At 46.6% G+C, this 16,113-nt stretch overlaps 1 protein-coding gene across 3 annotated transcripts in view; it reads left to right on the forward strand.

The window, feature by feature from the left end:
• The first annotated feature begins 204 nt into the window (after window positions 1-204).
• Window positions 205-16,113, forward strand: part of Znf395 (zinc finger protein 395) — a 37,136-nt gene continuing 21,227 nt past the window's right edge. Inside the window, exon 1 of one of the 3 annotated variants that reach the window (XM_077792415.1) lies at window positions 205-211. The gene's annotated coding sequence lies outside the window, so the exon portion shown is untranslated. Of the gene's footprint in view, window positions 212-365; window positions 436-567; window positions 641-16,113 lie in introns of those variants that run through there. The other 2 variants (XM_077792416.1, XM_026398870.2) reach the window with 2 other exon arrangements.

Consider the following 16,113-nt stretch of genomic DNA (forward strand, 5'->3'; position numbering starts at 1 on the left):
GAGAAACTTTGGCTGGGTTTGCGGTTCAGTGGAAAAAAAAAAAAAAAAAAAAAAGAGGCATACACTCAAGTTTGGTTCGGGGCTGCAGCTGCTGGTTCCGATTTGGGGGCGGGGGCGGGGGTGGGTCACAACTCGGTCAGGTTCAAGTGCGCATGTGCTGAGGAGTTGCTCAGGCACTTATTGAGCGCCGACTGTCTACGGGCGACTGGGGGTGTGTATCCCTGGCGTGCGGGGGCGGTGGGGGGGCCAGTGCGCGAGGCCGAGGAGGGGCGCGCAGGCCCGTGCACGCGCGGCGCCTGGGGCTGGGGGCGCGCGGGTTGGGCGGCGCGGGGTGGGTGTGTCTGTCCCCGAGTCTCGCCCGTCCGCTCGCAGTCTGGCTGCTCCTGCGCTCCCTTCCCGGGCGGGGAATCCGGGCCGGGTTGTGGCCGCGGCCGCGTACGTGAGCGCAGTGTCCCGGAGAGGGAGGGCAGGCCGGCCAGGTGGGCGCGAACTGAGCCTCGGCGGGAGGGCGGCCGGAGCGGAGCGGAGCGGGGCTGCGGGCCGCGCCGGTGGGCGGGCAGGGCCGCGGCGGCTGCAGCCCGGAGCCGAGCGGTTCGAGCGGGAGCTGCCCGGCCCGCGCTGCTGCTCGTGGCGGGCCGAGGTGAGCTGCGCGGGGACCTGGCGGCGCTGCAGCCCGGGGACGGGGGCGGCCGGGAACTTCCCACGCTCTGCACGCCCTCGGGGCCTGGACCGCGGCCGGGGGCCCGGAGGCCCGCGCGGCCGGGGCAGCGGCGGGTGGGGCGCGGGGCCGCTGCAGCAGTGCCGGCGCTGGCCGGGTGGCCGGGTTGGGGTGGCCGCGCGCCCTCCGGTGCGCCGCCTTGTTTATCTCGCCGCTGCCGGCGCTCGCATCGGATCCCCCTCCCAACTTTGAGCGGTGGTCCGGAGTCGCCTCTCCGGAGGGAGACTGACTGATCGATTAACCTGCGTCCTCCCGGATCCTTTCTGGCTGGGCCGCCAGCCGGGCGCCCCTGGCGCTCCTGCCCACTCCCGTGACGAGCGAGCGAGCGCTGGGCTGCCTGACCCGCGGCGCGACACACCCTCCACCCGGCTGGCTGTCGCCCACCCTCTCTCAAACCGCTTCTGGCGATTACCCTCTCAGTCCCCGTGTTCTCAGCCTGCCTGTTCCTTACCCCAGGTCCTTGTCTTTTCCTGGCGGTGGCACTGTGGACATATGGGGTGCCTGGGTGGGGGCCTGGACCTGGAGTTTGTCGTGTGCAAACAATTTCAAAGGCAGCATTTTCTTCCCTGCTTTGGAGTTCGGGCTCAGTTTCTTGGCGTTAGGGCGGAGTTAGCGATCTCAAGAAGCCCACCTGCCAAGCGAGAGGTGTGCTCTGCCTCCTGTTATCGGGCGGCTCTCTGGCTTTGGAGGACTTCCACCAGACCTTCCTTCCCATGATGCCAGGCCACCAGGCAGTCATTGCTTTCTCTGCACCCCCTTTGCAGAAAGGAGCAGCTAGGCAGTTTCTTCAAAGTGAGTGATCAACAGGTATTGAAGGCTTTCCAACACCCTCCTCGAGGTGTTGTGTAAACAGAAGTTCCTGGTTTGGAGGAAGCTGGAAACATAGCATTACCTTCAACTCCACAGATCCTTTTGAGGAGCTGCTGTGGTCTCTGGGAGATGCCAAGAGGCACAAATGAAATCTAAGGCCTCAGGAAGTCTATCGACTAGGTGAAAGTGATTTGAGAGCTCAAGTTCAAAGTAAAATGGTATGACTGCCTAAGTTAGTGCACGTTATGGGGGCATAAGCAGGTAAAGGAAATGTTACAATTGGGGATAGGATGTGGAGTACTGGTTTTGAAATATATTTTGCATGTTCCGATTAAGTCAGTGACAAACCCAGAGTCAAGAGAAGGACTACAGTGGAAGCTAGGAAGGCTACAAAAGATCTGTGGGATGACCTCCTCTAGGGTTTAGAATCTCATACAGGACCCAGAAAGACTTGAGCCTGTGAAATAAGACCTCCAGATACGACACAGTTAACTGTCCAAATTTGAGGTGTAGATATAGGTGCTTTGTGGGGTCAGAGAAAGGAGCCTGGGCAGGAACTGCAGCACAATATTCTTGGAAGATGAGATGGGTCACAGAATGGTACTGAACGTGGCTTTCCGGAGAGACAAGGAGATGGCCTTGGCTACCTTGGAATGTTTCCTGAACAGTAGGAGATAAAGATGGAGAGGAACAATGGTTGAGATTGTGAAAGTCCTAGAAAGCCAGAATGGGGAATTGCACTTTACCCTGTGTGTACTGGGGAGACAGTGAAGTTTTTTTGGGGGCCAGAGAGTGATGTAAGGAAACAGCATTTGGAAAGGTTTTTGAAAGTAATATTAGGAGACAGATCAGCTAGTAGGCTGTTGTGCTTGTGGAGTGCACAGGAATTTGGACTGGGTTTAATTGGAACTGGAAAGGAGGGTGAGTTTTAGAAACATTATTGTTGAAATCATCTGTTGTCCGGGGTAGGGCAAAAGGAAGAGATGAATGGAAATTAATTCTTTGTGGAAATTGATTATACGCCAGGGCCTTGGAATTGCTGTAGTTGGTAATTTGAGAAATCGGAAATGGGTGTTGTACAGAGAAGAAATTGACACTCAGCCTGTAGAGAAGTTTCCTGTGTTTGCCACAATATTCAAATGGAGGTGTCCTGCCAGCAACTGAGGCTCTGAGATTGGTGGGAACCCATGGGGGTATAGTTAGGGAGAGGGAGAGGAAAGGCACTCAGAATAAGTGGGGGTTCTTCTTGGCCAGACAGCCGGCTAAGTATGTGAGTTGGACACAGGTTCTGACTTGGAGGGCTTCTGCTTATCCCTCTTGCATTGCAAATCACGTGGCACTGCCTGCTGTTGACCTTGAGGTTGGAGAAGCAACTTTTGGTAATTAGTGCTCCTAGGAAAATGGGGTCATTTAGTCTCATAATCATGAGAGTGGAATTGGAGAGAAGTTAGAATGGAATTTGCTAAAGGTGTAAATTGTTGGGCTCTGAAGCATGTTGAACTTTGCTTCGTTGGGTTAGTCCCAGTGTCCCATTTGTGCCAGGGGAGGATGGAGCATCTAGATGATCTAAAAAAAAGGGGAGAGAACTTTGGGCCTAGGATATTGCCTTTTATAGGGCTTGGTCCATCCCAACCTGATCCAGTTGCCAGTTCCCCTGCTTCTGGTGACCTGCGGCAGAAGGGAGCTAGCTGGTGCCATTTTTCCTGAGCTCTGAATTCTGCTTTTTTGTTGCAAGGGTGATTTAGGGTGATTTGCTGAACAAATTCCCCAAGCCTCAACTTGAAACATCTGAATTTGAAGGATGATTGCAAAAGGTTGCTGAATGAGCTGAGAATGTAATTACAGTTACTTAGCCTCCTTGTTTCTGTGAGATGCAGGATGAGTGAACTGGCAGGGGAAGAAGACCTAGAAGGGGAACCTAAGGGGGAACAGAACAGATATTTTTTCCCTTTATAGGGAATATCTGAACATCGAAAAACTAATTGCATGGAGCAGTGGTTGAGCTCACTTACTTACTGTAGAGCAGTGTTTTCTGCCCTGTTTTGACCATGACCTACACTAAGAACTAAAATTTACATTGTGATCTACCATATATGATCATGTATGTAAAAAAAAAATCTTAGTTTATGAAGTACTGCCTTTTTTTTTCCTTTGGTTGGGGTAATAATCTTCTCTGACATTTTTACTGCCTATTCTATTTTTTCTTACTAAAAAATGCTATTGTCTCCCACCAAGTTGATCTAACCACTCTCTAATGGAGCATAACCCACCGTTTAAAGAGCCCAGAGAGAATTTTCACATTCAGTAAGTATTTACTAAGCTGCTAGTGTGCAGAGCTACCCTTCCCAGTGCCGAAGGTAGAAGGAGGCGTAAGAGAGAGATGGAAAGTTCACAGTCTAGTTGGAGAGACGAAGTATACATTAGATTAGGAGCAAGGTAAGACAATTAAATGCCAAAATGAAATATAAGCATGTTAGGATTTAAAGAAGTGGGGAATAATGTGTACTGTGTGGCTTGGAAAACTTCTTTGGAAAAAGGAAGGAAGTCTGGGATGAGCAGTTGGGGTGTCTTCTGGTGCCGCGTGGTGCAGAGGGAGCCAGAGCTTGGGGTTAGGAACGCATACACAGTGCTTGTGTGAGAACTGAAGACTGTTGTGCGAGCAGAGTGAGAGATGAGGTTGGAAAGGTGGTTTAGGGTCCTAGGTAGTACAGGGTTTGTGAAGGGGTGGCCTGCAGAATGTTTTAAGTCTACAGGTAGGTTCTAGTTTGGACAACACAGAAGTTTTTAAAACTATTGGGAACAGTCAAGGATTCGTGCAGTCATCTGGAGCTCTGGGGTGGCTGTCCTTCTGGACAAGACCTTAGGGTTCCCAGTTCTCATGGTCCCAATGCTTTCTGTGGCCTTGGTCCAATTTCTTTACGTTCTCTGCTGAAGCCTGTAGATATTTGGCTTTGTCACCTCCGTTTTCAAGAGCCTCGAATGTCAAGCCAGCTATCTTTTGGGTTCCGGTGGCCATGGAGTGTTTTGGAAAGAGTGTAACATGGAATCTGAAATATTTATGGGCAAGCAGTTTGTTTTAGGCAAGCCAGCGGCACTTTCTGAGGAGATGCTATTGGGGACATGGAAGTATTTTTACAGTGGTATTTATTTAAATGGTATTTGTTAGAGAGGGCTTTGACCTGTGTTCTGCATGGTGGGCAGATCTCCAGTGATGCCAGTGTCTCTCAGACTTCCCTGTTTCCCATTTCTGGCTGGTATGGTTGTGTCAGAGGATGATGTTGGGGTAATAACTTGGTGAGCTGTGAGTTGTGGCTGTCAATGCCTTATGACATTAGATTCTCAGAAGCTTTGGTTCTGTGAGCCAGTGCTAAAGGAAGAACCAGGAAAAGGGCTGGGCCCTTTTTCTCTCCTCTTCCTTACTCCCAGTCTCACCCCAGGAGGCAGGCATCCAGGATCCTGAGAGACTCATAATGATCATGGAATAGCTGGCTCAGGCACAGGTATTGATGCAAATGGTTCCGGAAAACTTGGCGTGGTTGGAACCACCTGAAGACCTAGGTTCAGGTCTCTGGTCTAGATCAGTCTGGTGTACTCCAAGGAATCCATAACCTCCCATGATTCAGAGTTCCTCCCAGGTGAGCTACAGAGGGACTGATTAGTGGTCATCCTGCTCTTTATAGGTAGGACAATGTTCAGTTATTTAAAAATATTGCTTTTATAACATTAAAAATTAAAATTGAGGCTGGCATACATTTTGCTTAAAAATATGTGGCTATAGGCTACAAGGCTAACCAGAAGTCACCTGAATCATATCAAGTAAATCCATCTCCTTTTTGCAGGATGGTTTGGTTACTAACCAGGGGAAGCAGGTAGCAGCTGTGGTATGTTTTGGCTTTAGTGATGCACTGAACGGTTTCCTGAGACACAATTGTCCATATTAAATCAGAAGTGGTAAAGTGGGCTGGATGGTGTTATTAATTTAACTTGACAGTCATATGCAAAAATTGTTAATTATTGGCCCTGAGTCAGCCTGGAACCAGGTCTGAAAGTGCCATAGGGTTCTGTTCTTGGCTTTGATCTGTTCAGCATTTTCCCAGTGTTGTGGATGAAGATACAGAAGCTGTGCTCCTCAGATTTGTTGGTGGCACGGACATGGGAGGGTTTGCTTATTTAACAGATAACTCAAGGTTCAAAATCATTGAGCATGAGAAGTCCAAATTAAAAAAGGAAAAAAGAAAATGTCAGTAAGGAATAAATGTAAAGTGTGATTTAATTTTAAAATTGTGAACGCTTACTATATCATGTTCATGCATTCTGAGAATTTCTCTTCTGAGGATATACCTGAGACCATATCAAAGATGTAGATGATGTTTTATGCACAGAGATTATTCAGAGTTTGAAATAACAACAACAACAACAAAAATCTATAGTGAAAAATTGGAAACAACCTAAACATTCAGCGGTGTGGGTTGGAGATAATGAACAGGTGAATTCTGATGGGTGTGTCTTTATGACAAGTGTTAAGAAGTTACAAAAAATAATATGTAGAAATAGTTTTGAAATAACAGGGAAGAATCTTTCTGCTAAAAGTTAATGTACATCAACAATATGATTTCAAATGTTAAAAAATGCATGTAGGAAATGACTGGAAGGAAATAGACTAATATACTAATACCAAAAATATGATACTGGTTGCTTGCTTCTAGGTGGGTCAAGGTGAATGACTTTCTTTTAGTCACTTTTTTTTTCCCCCCTGTACTAGGGGTCATCCCAGGGATGCTCTACCATGGCGCTACATCCCCAGCCTTTTTTTTTTTTTTTTTTTTGAGACACTACATTGCCTAGGCTGGCCTTGAATTTGTGATCCTCCTGCCTCATTCTCCCAAGTTGCTGGAATTATAGGCGTTTATCACCATGCTCAGCTTCTTTTGTTCACATTTTAATTATTTGCCAGGGGGAAAAATACTGCTACTTTAAAAACATTTTGTTGATAGAATGGGATAGACGGTGTGCTCAGTGATGACTGTCGGGAAGCCATGGCTGTGTGTCAACCCCTGGGTTGGACACAGGCGTCACCAGATAAGATTCAGTTCCTGACCTGAGGTTGGTGCAGGCCACTGAGAGAGGCAGGTCATGAGTTTAATGTGAGCCAGGAGTGGGGTGAGGCTTTAAATACTCAGCATTCATAATCAGAAGGTTTTCTTCATGACCATGGTCATTAAGTTTGGACAACTGGGGAATCACAATTCAAAAGGAACAAGAGCCAGCGAGACATGATCTATGAAGGGAGACTGGGATGATGACTAGGGAGTGACTGGAGCACACTCCTGGGCCGGGTACACGGTAGCACCTTCCAACACTGCCATGGTTGTTGGGGGTTGGGAATGAGCGGACTCGGTGCTTTTGTTCCTGGTGTCGGATATGACCCACAGGAGGACCAATTGTTTACCCTCTGCAGTGGCAGATTCCTTTTTTGTAGAATTATGCTGCAGATGATGGACTTTAAGGTTCTCTTTACCCCTAAAGATGGGGAGAACAGATATCAATCGTAAAGGGATTTTCTAGTTGGCCGACCTGCTCAACTGTGGACCTGTGTGCCCTTGAAGCACTGAGCCTCCTGTTGGAAGTACTCAAGTTGGGCTGAGTGGGTCAATTGGGGATGCTGTGGAAGAGGAGGGCAGGAGTTAGGCAGACCTCCCAAACCACTTCCAGTCCCCAGGGTCATTTGTTATGTGACTTGTTGAAGCTGAAAGATCACGTGGAATAGAGGACATGCCGTCATTGGCATAGTGTGAATCAACATCATGTAATTAAAAAAAATGTTTAAAAATAGGTTCCAATAAATAAGTTTCTTTGTGTGTGCATGATCACACACACAAGGATTGAACCCAGGGCCTTGCCTATGCTAGGCATGGTGCTCTGCCCCTGAGCTACACCCCAGCCCTTTAAAAAAAATTCTTATTTTAGATAGAATCTCATTAAATTCCCAAGGCTGACCTCAAACGTGTGACCCTTCTGCCTCAGCCTTCTGAGTGGCTGGTATTACAGGCATGCACCACCACACCTAGCGCTGCTCCTAACATTTTTGAAAGACTCTGGGATCATTTTAGCGATTGTAATGTGGCTTGGGACTCAGTTTGTGGCCCCTGGGCTGCTGAAAATGAAATTTGGTCCTTAGGAAAAGTAAGAAACTGGGGGAAGAAGCAGAAGATAATGAGCCAAATAGGTTTAGATAATAACCAAATAGGTTATCACAAAATAATGTGATTATTGATTGGCCAGTTCTTGACTCAATCAAGATGAAGTCCTAGGGTTGGATGCTGGATCCTCGCTTGGCTGTGGAGGACCTGGAAGTACCCTTGAGTGTCCCTTGCTCCTTCATGTCACACTGTGGATTCAAATCACCAGAATAGCGAGTTCAATACCATCCTGACACAGAGATGGGACTGAACCTTCTGATTACTCTGTAGCTTAGTGACAGAGAGAATAAGGGGAAGATACATTTAAAGAGACTTTTGATGAGGATTTTTGCAGGTAGGCATGTATCTAGTTAATAATGGGAAGTTTGTAGTTTGAATTAAATATTTTAAAATTTTTATGCTTTATAGCGTACACGTGGAAAATTTGATTAAGCTTAACTTTGTTCAAGTTTTGCTTACATAAGGTTTACTTAAAATACACCCTGGTTCTTTAATTTTGTTGTTGTATTGGGGGGCAGTGCTTGGGCTAACTCACATTGCAAGAGCTTATTGAGTTCTGCAAAGTGCATAGTGGTTTATCTCATCCTTGGAGAAGATCACAAGATGATTTCTGTCTCCATGTGATTCATGCTCTTATTCTGGCATTTGAAAAATTGGTATTTGGCAAGGAAGTGCTCTCTTTTGACATGGAAGAGAGTATTTTGGGGGCCCATCAACTCAAGGAATAGCAGCTTTAGGTGTGTGTAACACGCTTAGGCAGAACTTGGCTATTTAGAGCTAAATAATGGCCTCCTTTATTTCTGCATCATTTCTGCCATGTGTGTTGTCTGTCACATCCGCTGGGCTTGGTGAACGGCATTGAATTGGTTTCCTGGGCCACATATAGTAGGGATGGGGAAAAGTTAGACCAACATATAGTTTTTTTTTTTTCTAAAAAGAACAAAATAAGAAAGAACATTTCTCAGCCTCCCCCTCTCCCCTTTGAGTACTGGGAAGTCATAAAATTCTTAGTAAAAACAACCATATCCAGTAACTGAGTGCAGGGAATTAAAACTTGCTCTCCTCTGTTTTTCTTCTGCTGCTGCATTCACATTGTTCTTGCTGTGCTGTCCTAACTCCTGTGTCCTCTGTCCATGTTAGTCATGTTTATGGCTACTCATGCACCTTACATAGCACCACAAAGAGATTTCCAGTGTCTCACAGGACAGCTTACAGTTCTGCTGTAGCTGGGAGAGAGGCTGAGTTTTGGTATATATATATATATATATATATATATATATATATATATATATATATATAAAATTTTTTTTTAATTGAGGCACATTTTACATATGGTGGAATGTTCAGATTGCAAGGTTGTTGTTTAGTCAGTTTTGACAAATGCATATAGCAATAAAACATATCCATCCCCCCAGAAATGTTCCTTGGGACCATTTCCAGGTAATCCTACAGGAAGTGCCACATATCTGATTTCTATCATTATAGTTTTGCCTGGTCAGTTTTTAATATTATAATTGTATGTTTCCAAGGACTCTCTAAGTAGTGCTTTGAAGAGGTGAAGGGGTGTGTGTGTGTGTGTGTGTTTAAAAATCACTGTTGGGACTGGGGGTGTAACTCAGAGGTAGAGAGCTTGCCTAGCTTGCATGAGGTCCTGGGTTTGACCCCCAGCACTGCAAAGCATAAACTAAGTAACAACAACAACAACAACAACCTCATCAGTATCCTATATGATTAGGTGACCCCAGAAAGTAAATAATAATGTCTTAGCATTTGTCTGATGAGAAGTTCAGATTTTTCCTTTCATTGCAAGGAATCCCAGTTCCCAGATGTAAGAGTATAAGGCACAGTCAGCTCATCCTTGTGTGGAGGAGACGTGGTCATGTGTGCGCCTATGTGCCTGTGCGTGTTGTAATTTGTTGTGTTGGAAAGCTGAATTGCTGGATTAGAACTGGAGTTGCTCCTGGGACATCCCTTTGGATTACCAGCAGTCCCCTGACATGCTTTCTCTTTTTTTTCCTGCCTCTCCCTCCAACCGGTTGGCTATGAATTTAAGAGTCCTTGGAGTTATGGAGTTGCAGAGTTGTGCTTGTAAGATTGAAACAAGATCTGTGTGGCAAAGCCCACTGCTGGCTGGGAATGCAGATACGTGCTGCTCAGCTCTCAGCCTCCTGGCAAGCTGAACTAGACTTGAGAAGATCACTCCTAAATTCATTATAAAAATGTATTGAGCAGGGTCTGCTTCTTTTCTTTCTTCCTTTTTTAAAATTAAATGATTGCATGAAAATTTCATTATATAAGTAATACATGAACACATTCTCTGTAGGGGAAAAGAATGCAAATCCTCCAGACTAGCTTCTTCCTTGACCACCACTCCTAATCCCAGTCCTTTCCCCAGAGGCTGACCACCCTCCCAGGGCTGCTGGTATTCTTCAGATGCTTTGCATATTTACATTTATGCCTCCAGGGCTTACAGAAAGTCAAGTGCACTGAACTGCACGTTCATAGACCACAGCAGGGTCTTCTTGATTTTATTTAATTCCTGCTTGCTCAATCTCTTTTAGAAATAGAAGGCTAAACAATTGTTTCTCCTTTCCTAGTATATGGACATGAAAGTTACTTCTGATCCTTTTCTGTTACAAATATTTGTTACAAAAAAAACATTGTTGCACATGGGCTCTTTGCAGCACCTGTGAGTTTTCTCTGGAGTAGGTTCTGAGAAAGTGGAATCATGGGGTAGGGGGGTACTTTACTTGTATGTTCAGATAAAGGCACACTATAGGGACACTTCTTTGCTTAGAGTTTCTATAGACCCAGGGATGCTTGCAGTCTGCTAAATCATTGGAAGACTAGGCCAGGACTTAGAATGTGCCGGGTGTGGGGTGTGTGCTCACCTGCCCTTGGGGGCCACACAGGTCTCTGCTGGTTGGTGAGAAGGGTTGATGTTGGGAAGGTCTCTTCTGGGCCCCACAGTTAATTATGTCTGGTCCCCGCCTTTAGGACTTTGGCCTGTATATTGATAGTGCTTGCATGGGGGAGAGTCAGGGGGATGGATAGTCCATTGGGTATTCTGGATGATAAATTCTAGGCCCACTCCACTCATTAACTACATACCTCATTGCTTCTGTGGGTCTTCTCCTGGCCATCTTTAAAATGCAAAGTGTGACTTAAACACTCAAGCTGAAGTTGAGGCATTTGGAAGTATTTTTAGTGTTCTTTAAGAGCATCTTGAACCCTGCCACAGTACTGCTACTCATGGTTTACGTTAATTAGAGAAAATGGTGTGTCCTCTCTGTTATTTATGCTTCTGGCTACCGCCTCCCCAGCTCTCTGCAGAACTTCTGGAAAACATGAATTTTAATGACATCAGGTCTGACTGATGGCAAGGGAGGGTGTGGCCATGTCCCTCCCCAAGACACTTCAAGACTGGCTATGTGCTGGTGCCACTGGTCACCCAGCTGGGAAGAGGCACAGCCTTCTGCAGCCTTCATGATTTCCTGTGCCTTGGTCTTCAGATCCTTACGCACCACGTCCTGGCCCTGGGAGAACCCCACATTGCATCCGGACCCTTGTCTGGGCCCAGCAGCCCATTTCTCTTACCTTCTTTGAGGTGCTCAGACATCTCCTCTCTGGGCTCTGGTGAGCGTTAGGGCCTCCTTTCCTGTCATTTCAGGCTGGGTGACCAAGTTAGTGTCCCTTCCTCTCTCACTTGGTGGGTTATCTTACTGCCCTCTTGGCCTTGACCTTTCTGGTCTGATGGCGGAGGTGTGTCTTCTTAGCTTGCCCTCCCATCCTGCAGCAAGTGCAGGTTGACCGTTCTCTGGCTTTGTAACTCGTCTTTCTTGATGGGCAGTGACCGTTGTTCTAAGGTAGGTAATTTTCTAATTTGGACGGGGTGGACAGTAGGTTTGTTTCTGTTTTTTAGTACTTTTACACTATTGTTGGGCAGGATATTTTTACTGTTTGGCCTTTGTGATCATAATAAGATGGCAGTCTGATGGATAGTGACAGAAGTCCCTATAGTGGTTGTGACTGTTAACACAGAATTCTTGCAAGGTTTTGATTTTTTCCCCTTAGATCATTCACACTGCCATTGTTATTGTTAAAATGTGCTATTTTTCCCATTTGTGCAAATTCCCACTATGATCTTCTCATACATTTGGCTCTTCACCACCACCTAGAGTTTGGTGCCTATTTGTGTGTGCATATGCACATTTGTACTGGGGATTGAACCCAGGGCCCTTTGCCTCCACCCCCAGCCCTTTTATTTTTTATGTTTAATTTTGAGACAGGCTCTTGCTAAGTTGCTTAGGGCCTGGCTGAGTTGCTGAGGCTGACCTTGAATCTGCTATCCTCCTGCCTCAGCCTCCTAAGACATTGGGATTATAGGCATGCACCACTGTGCCTGGCTCCTGTTCTTATTTATTTATTGGTCAATACCCCTTATTGTGTACTCTGATTTGATGTGCATTTTCATTAAAAAAATATTTTTTTAGTTGTAGATGGACTCTATCTATCTATCTATCTATCTATCTATCTATCTATCTATCTATCTATCTATCGTGCTGAATATCAAACCCAGTGCCTGATGCATGTGAGGCAAGCGCTCAACCACTGAGCTACAACCCCAGCCCCTGATGTGCATTTTCTTAGTATTTTCTTTCTCATTATGCTTCCCTTGGACCTGGGGAATCAGAATATCTAGGAAGAGGAGCTTCATGACTCTTAAAAACCAAGGTACTTTTGAAAAAAAAATCACTGTCTCATTAAATATCCAAATTGTCTTTGGGCTAGGCGCCAGTGTTTTTTCATTTTACAGGCACAGGAAACTGAGACACAGAGAGGTGAGGTCATTTGTGCAGTGTCACATAATTGCAAAATTTGAGCTCTCTTTTACAACCTACGCTGTTTCAATGTGCCTTCTCTTTGGAGTATCTGTAAATGGTGACATAAGAACAGCTACTGTAGGGCTGGGATGTGGCTCAGTGGTAGAGCATTTGCTTCCTATGCGCAAATCCCTGGGTTCATCCCCAGCACTGCAAAAAAAAAAAAAAAGAAAAAAAAAATGGAGCTTGATTCTGGGAGACTCCTGCTTGCACTTGCTACTTTGCTTCAAAATGCCCATTTTCTCTTCCATGCCTGTTATGGTTTGGATTTAAAGTGTCTCTCAAAAACCCATGTGCTGTGGACTGGGTCACCAGTGCAGCAGTGCTCAGACAGGGTTTCGGGAGTGATCGGATCAGGAGGACACTGACCTCCCCAGTGGATAAAATCATTAAGGGATTTCTAACAAAATGGTGGTGGAAACTTTAGGAGGTGGAAGCTAGTTGAAGGGAGTGGGTGCTTGGGGGTGTGGCCTTGGGGATGATATCTTGTCCCCAGCTCTTTCCTCTCAGCTTCCCAACTGCCTTGAACTGCCTTCCTCTGCCACTCCCTTCCTCTGTGATGCTCGAGGCCTCACCTCGGGCCCTTAGCAATGGAGCCCGCCCGACTTTGGACTGAGACCTCTGAAATTGTGAGCCAAAGTCAATCTTTTCCTCCTTTTTTTTTTTTTTTTTTCCAGATATTTATCACAGCGACAGAAAGCTGACTAACCCAGTGCCAGTCTCTAGTGCACATTAACCTCTCCATACCTCAGGAGTTTAGGAGCAGGGAGCTTTGGGAGTTCATCCCATCTAGGCTTTCCTTCTGTGCACGCTTTCTCTGGCTGTGCAGAGTAGAAAGAGCAAAGCTTTTGGAATCAGACACTTCTGAGATCACAGCTGAGCTCTATTGTTTTCTATCTCTGTGGCTCTGGGAAATAGCTCAACCGCCCCGGGTCTCAGTTTGCTTATCTGGAAAATGGGGATGACATGGAATTTATCTCATAGATTATTTGTGGGGGATTAAAGGAGGTACAGTCTGTGAAATGCCTAGCAAGCGACTGGCATGTAAGTCTTTGATCAGTGATAGCTCTTAGGACATTCCTAAAGGAATATCAGTTTTGATAATATACATATGAGGTTTCCTGTTGTGCTCTCATCTGTGTATTCTGTAATAGTTCTGATAAAGTAGATGTGATTTAATCTTTGTGACCATTTCAGTACCCTTTCTTCAGAAACTCTAAAGGTCTGCTGGCCCCTGAGCTAAAGATGACTCTCCACCTGCTCGCCTGATATTGGTACAAAACTTGATGTCTGTTGTCCTCCCAGGGCAGGGCAGGGTAGGGCAGGACAGGACAGGGCTGGGCTGGGTTAGGCCTGGCCCCTGGCCTCCTGAGTGTCAATTTCATCTCTCACGGCTCTCAAAACTTGTGAGTGTGGGCCATCTGCCCTTGGTGATCAACCTGCATTTATTTTGTCACATGGGCTCAAAATATCTAACCTGGTTAATGTTGTTGCTAGTGGTTGATAACATTTTCAGGAAAAACATCCAAGAATGGCTCTCCTGAGCTAGGAGTGGGATAAACCCTCATTCAGCCTGTTTTTCCTACCCATTCTCAGCCCCACAATTTTGGGTCATAAACATTCCTCAAATGACTTCCTCCAGAGAGCCACCTGAGGGTCCTTTCAGAGTGGTTGGTGCCTTGGGCAGGTCCCCTCCCCAGCTTTCAGCTTTCCAGCATTGTGTTTCAATGGTCTTCTGTGTGATGTCTGGTTCTCTTTACTCAGGCTGACTTTCTGCTTTCTGTGGGGGCAACAGGCCTGTCTCCTTCCAGCTCTGGTCACTTGGCTGGTCTTTTTTAGATTCATAATATTTTATTTCAACTTATTTAACTTATGTCAAAAAAATTAAAAACTTACCATGGATATCTGTCCAACTTTAAGAGCTTAATTCTAAAAGACATTTTTTTTTCCAGGATTCAGTGTCAGATTGCTGGATGATTTTTTTTTTTTTTTTTTTTGCATTTTCTTGAAAGAGGCAAATGCTCATTCATTCATCTCATTATACAACACAAGTTTATGAATGTAGCTCTGAGCACTCGAGGTGCGCGTGCACCAGCGTGAGCCAGGTGGAAGCTCAGTTGGGCCCCAGGTTCTTCAAGGGCAGGCTCTGAATCTCAGGCTTTGAACATTCTGCTTGGTGCATCCAAAGGGGCTGAGCATTCAGCAGGCGTTTGCGGGTGCCAGGGTTCATTCTGTGGTGCCTCTTGCTCTGGGTTCCTAGTGAGTAGATACTCAAGTGTGGATCTGTGCCAATGTGAGCCAGATCTGCGCCAGTGTGAGCCAGATCTGCTCCCCGAGGCTGGCCAGGCCTGGCCTTGGGGAGGTTGGCAGCTGGCCTTGAACCACTCTGGCAGGGCACCAAGACTGAGACTTAGGCCTGAGGAGCAGGGCAGGATGGCAGCCCGTTGCTGAAAGTGAGGTATGGGAGGTGGGCAGGGACTGGTCACTGCCTTTGGGCTCCAGAGGCAGAGACTTCTGACTTTGCCAGGGGCTCTAAGCGCTGGACCCGGGGATTGGTTCGTTTTGGTCAGCAGGCCTTGACAGGGAATAGCTTGGATGTGTCAGTCCCTCTTTCTTTCTGAAATCAGTGGTTGTGATTTCAATGAATTAGTGATTCACCTGTGGTCGTTTTCTGGCTTTCCTTGAGTCGGTAGTGGGTTCTGGTGGGATAGCCTGGCCCAGCCTCCATTCCTGGATGCCTGCAGCAGTGGCTTCCAAGTATTGTGAGTTTCTTGTGGTTTCATTTAGCTCTCAAGCATGGGTCTAGGGGACAGAAGTGGGGGACAGAAACACCCCTGTTGTGTCCCAGGTACCAGGCACTGTGTAGGGGCTGGCCTCTGTGAGGTGTGTACATCCCCAACTCCACAGGTGCCGTGGGGAAGTGGAGGCTCTGAGGTGGTGGTCACAGGTGGAGGTGACGGGCTTGTGTGTCTGGTTGTAGACTCTGCGTGTCCCTGCCAAGCCTCTCCTGAACATTTGGCAGCCTTGTTGATGAGCCAGTCCTAGGGCCTCAGGTCCCCTGCTCCCAGGAGAGACTGACAGGGTCACGGGCTGGGGTGCCGTCCTTATCCTGAAGCATGAAACACAGATAGCTACTGGAGATTCAGAATAAAAGCAAAAATTGGATTATAAATTGACTTGCCACACCTGGTCTCTCCCTTTCTAGCCAGACAGAGCCATTGCTGTTGGCTACTCAGCCATCTGGCTCTTAGAACAGACGAGTTCCAATATTCAGCTTATTTCAGGTTTTTAAAATGTTATTGGCCACTAGGATATCTGTCATCCTAACAGCATGGTTTTTGTGACTTACTATTTCCAAGGTTTTGGCCAACAGCTTCCATTCTGGACAGGTGGCTCCCAGAGGAGACTTGGATTCCTAAGGGGTATTTGGGTGGCACCTCAGTTTATTCACTCTTCATGAGAGGTGACTCTCGTTGACCACCTTACCTGTATGTGCACAGCT

Source organism: Urocitellus parryii, chromosome 14 (genome assembly GCF_045843805.1).
Source record: "Urocitellus parryii isolate mUroPar1 chromosome 14, mUroPar1.hap1, whole genome shotgun sequence".
Lineage (NCBI taxonomy): Eukaryota > Metazoa > Chordata > Mammalia > Rodentia > Sciuridae > Urocitellus > Urocitellus parryii.